The following is a 4,690-nucleotide window of genomic DNA, read 5'->3' on the forward strand; positions in this document are numbered from 1 at the left end:
TCCTATTCCATGTAGTTCTACAAGCTTCCACTTGATTTTTTTAAGATTTATATTTCCTTTCTTCTTATAGGAAATTCCCTTTTATATTAAGTAGTTCTACAAGCTTCCACTTGGTTTCTTTAAGATTCATTTTTCATTTCTTCTTGTAGGAAATTTTATTTTATCATGTTTTTCTACAAGCATCATTGGTATGGCTTGAGATGTTAAACATTGCACACCAACACTCCTTTCTTAGGAAATTCCCTTTTATCAAGTAGTTCTACAAGCTTCGACTTGGTTTCTTCAAGATTCCTATTTTATTTCTTCTTTCTTTTTGGCATCTCCTCATTTTCCTTGGACTTTGACCTTTCCTTAAAATTTCTTCACCCATAATATTTGATTCTTCGATATTCATTTGATGCCTTCTTCTTCTTCTTCTTCTTCTTCTTCTTCTTCTTCTTCTTCTTCTTCTTCTTCTTCTTTTCTTGTACTTTGCATCACTAATCCTCTTTTAACTAGATCTTCTCATGATGTTTTTTTGTGAAATATTTAAATTCCTTTACTCCTCTAAGTCTTGTTTTTAAACCATTCATAAAATATGTTTTTTTGGTTTGTGATTGTTTACATAAGATGAACCAAAAATGTGTCTTTTTGGTTTGCGATTGTTTACATAAGATGAACCTTGCCTAATTTTACTAGTCTTGAATGGTTTGTGATTGGTTTGTTTACATAAGATGAACCTTGCCTAATTTTACTAGTCTTGAAATATTACCTATTTACTTTATAGGATTCTTCAAGTGGTGAAGGACTGAGAGCAAGGACCATAGTTGAGTGATGATGGATCAAGGAAGCTTGCTCAATGATTATAATACATTATATTTTCAATGACTCAAACTATGGTTATTTTTTTATCTCACTTTCCAAAACCCAAAATAAAATATATATACATGTGTGTGTGTGTGTGTGTACTACCTACACACACACACACACACACACACACACCACCACCACCACCACTCATGCAAGTTCATCTTTGTATGAAGAGAAAGTAGACAGTAAAGTTACTAGTCCTTAGACAACCATAAACAATCCTTTTAGCAACCACCATAAACCCCAATGTAAAAATAGAAAGAACTACTAAGGGCATCATAAAGATCCATGGCATCAAATAAGAGCAAAATAAAGCCTACATTCAATAAATTTTTGTTTGGTTGATTTGAAGGAAAGCCTCATTTAATTCATGTGTGGCAGCTTTGAACTTGAGGTTTGTATGTATTTGAGTTATGAAACTTGATATCTTTAAGGGATTCACTCATCTTGATTGATGGAAAAGAACGTGTCCTTTGAGCACTAGGCGAAACCATCCATTAAGATGTTAAATAAAGGTGGTGCATTACTATTGAGTATAGGCATGCCAAAGTACTATTCTCAAAAAAGTTTTAAAAGTATTGAGTGTGCTTTTGAGTAAAGTTGTACAACTGTGGAAGTTGAATACATGACATGTTACTACCGTCAAAAGAGTTTTAAAGCAATGAGTGTCCTTTGGAGTAAAGTTGTACAACCATGGAGGTGAGTACTTGCAAAAATAACATAAAGATACTAAGATTGTTGAAAGAGCCTTGCATCACTTTACCAAGACATATTGATACCGAATCCTCGAAGACTCCGCAAAAGAACAAAAATGCAAAAATGCAACCAAAAAAAAAATTTGTTGTAGTGGTGTACAAGCTTAGATTTGAGGGATGTACAAAAATGTGATGGGGTGACCCATGGTTAAAGAGTAACTCGAGCTTTTTTTGGAAGCATATATGCCATGATGATGACAGAAGGAAAGAGGTCTTCTACATAGGGATAGGGGAACCACCATTCTAGGGAGTTGGGAAGGGTGTGAAAGAAAGCTTTGGAGGAAAGGGGAGTTGAGTGACATGCAATCCAAAGTGGTTTTTGTTGAGTGCAATGGAAGGCAAAAACCTTAGGAGGGGGTGGGAAAGGGGGGGTGGGCAATAAATAAATGAATTTGATAATAAAGGTGTCTATGGGCTTAGGATGGGCGAAGGTTTTTTAATGTTGTTGATGGGCCCGGGGCGGGCGCTGGTGGATACGGGCGGCCAGTTGTCGCCATACATGGCGTAGTCGAGCGACAGGAATACGGTGGGACCCCCACGCGCCTCCTGCTGGCTTGCATCCTGTGTAAAATTGTGTACTGTGTGAGAAAATGTGAGAGGAAAAAATAAAATTAAATTATATACATAATTTTATTTGGTAACAAATATATATATATATATATTACCAAATTTTAAAAATCTATAAATTACGTACCTCACCAGCGCTGCCACCTGCACATCACAACACCCAACACGAAGCTAAATCACGTTCTTAGATTAACAGAAAACATCAATAATTAACAAATTATTTTAGCTGTGTCGTCTTGGCTTGCATGCTCTGCTATGCTCGCTCGCTCGCTCTCTCTCCCTCTCTCTCTCTGCGCTAAGGATGAACCTTAGAAAAATTCTTCACCCGCATAATGTTTTGGTTTTTTTTTTTTGGGCTCTTGATTAATGGTATTAAAGTGCGCTGCTAACCATCGGGACAGTGGTTAATGCAATGGAAAATTGCCATACATAGAGAAAACTCCACAAAGCAAAATGCCTTACCAGCAGCAGGAAACGTTAAGGGTCTTCCGCAACTCCAACTGCTCAGTAGAAGCAGGCTGATGAGAAGCAGCATCTCAAATCGTGTTGGGAAGATGAACATGGGAAGAGAGAGAGAGAGAGAGGGGCAATGTGCTAACTTCTAGTGCCTGCTAGAGAGAGAGAGAGAGAGAGAGAGAGAGAGAAGCAATGTGCAGTAGCTCCTAGGTTTTAATTAGAATGAAGAAAACCATCCCACACCCTCTCACAATTTAAAGTAGCCCTTTCTGAATTCTTAACTTCTTCAAATAGTCCAAAGTTCAGTTTGGTAAATATATAATGGACCTTGAAAGGACTCCCCTAGCTGGAAAACATCAAAAATAAGGTTGCTTGTTCTTTGCATGCTCCAAAACTCCCCTTAACTCCACTTGTGACACAAAACCCTTATCTAGCACACAAGTTCAAATTAAAATCAAATGTCCTTGAAATTAGTAAACAGATCTACTTTAATTTTTAAAGAGGATTTGAAACTTGCACCAAAAGATATGTCTCAGTGATGCTAAACAATCAACCAAGGCTTTAATTTTGATCACGTGTGTGTGTGCGTGTGCGTGCGCATGAGAGTGTACACACACACATGCACACACATGCGCGCGCGCATACACACACACACACACGAGGTAGCAAGACCCCAATTTTTAAAAAAAATCAAGTTCAAAACCCCAAAGCCTTTCTATTACTCGTGCTATTTCCCTCACTCTTAATGTGCACCACATTATACTATTGCTAAAAGCCTTAGTAGTAAACTCCTAGTAGCACCCTTGCACAATCCTTAAAAATAACAATGCTACAAAAAAATCTTTAGGTAAAATAGAGCAAGATGTAGTTTATTGTAGCTCTCTCTCATTATGTCCAATCCAAATATATGCATTTTCATTAAACACCCACATACTCAAACAAATAAAAGAAGACATGTGGGTAAAACATTGTAATTTTATTAATTTATGGCTATCAAAGATCAATTACAAAAATGATTGTTTCCAAAATGTGGTTAACTCATGTCATCAAAGTGAAAACAACTACATCACTAGGCTTGATAGTTTACATGTTCTACTTTAGGGGCGAGGGAAACTAATCATCATCATTGTTGCTCTCCTTGCTTGAGCAAATTTGAGGAGGCTATGGACAATCAAAATAAATTACTACATCGATAATTTAAAAAAACTAAGTCTTGGTTAAAATTAACATGATAATAAACTCAAGAAACACATCAATCAATTCATAAAGTCCCTCTTCAAATGAAATCCCAAAGTACATCAACATATAGATCCAAGAGAACATATTGAAAATCAATACTCCACCCTTGTCATCGAGATTATAGCATCTTGGTACTGCACTAAGGGTAGAGACAGACCTTCCTGCGACACATGTTCCTTACATTAGGGAAAGTATGAGCTCATTTTGGGCCCCTCTAAGGAGTTTAATGCTCTTTCTCTCTCTCTCTCTAAAAAATGGGGCCATGGTGAAATTTGAGCACATCATTCCCAAATTTTTTAGAGTTGGTAAATTTAGAATGTACGCTTCAAGATCTTTCTAATGGTATATAACATGATGGGGTTCTAACATAGGATAGTGAAGCTCCCCAAAAAGTGGTTTCAAAAGTGATGATGTGGCATGTGACTTTACAATTTTGCATCTTAAATCTTGTTTGTGGTGTATTCTGAGTATTACTACTTGAAAGTTGTCAGAGATTGTATATTTGAAATCTACTCATCACATAAGCTTCTCTCGATGATATGTTACATGGAGGGGTTCTGACATAAGATTGATAGGGCTCACCATGGCCCCATTTTTTAGAGAGAGAAAGAGCATGAGACTCCTTAGAAGGCCCCAAAATGAGCTCATAATTTCCCTAATGTGTTACATGGCACAAATGAGATGCACCACCGTGAACTATGATGTCATGTTCAGTAGTCTTATATTTAAACCTAAAATAGGTGAAGAAAGAGAAATGCCATATAGGAATAAAAGAGAGAATGATGGCACCCAAGATCCAATCATTTGGGGAAGTTTACTTTTTA

The 4,690-nt window shown here is 36.7% G+C and overlaps 1 long non-coding RNA gene across 1 annotated transcript; it reads right to left on the reverse strand.

Annotated features, from left to right (window-relative positions):
• Nucleotides 1–1,670: 1,670 nt before the first annotated feature.
• Nucleotides 1,671–2,937, reverse strand: LOC147603956 (uncharacterized). The gene is made up of 3 exons (XR_015265564.1): nt 2,634–2,937; nt 2,299–2,315; nt 1,671–2,165 (listed from the first exon to the last, which is right to left on the reverse strand). It is a non-coding gene; the product is annotated as an uncharacterized LOC147603956 (long non-coding RNA).
• Nucleotides 2,938–4,690: the final 1,753 nt, after the last annotated feature.

This window comes from Cibotium barometz, chromosome 63 (assembly GCF_041138505.1).
Source record: "Cibotium barometz isolate CiBa-2024 chromosome 63, ASM4113850v1, whole genome shotgun sequence".
NCBI lineage: Eukaryota > Viridiplantae > Streptophyta > Polypodiopsida > Cyatheales > Cibotiaceae > Cibotium > Cibotium barometz.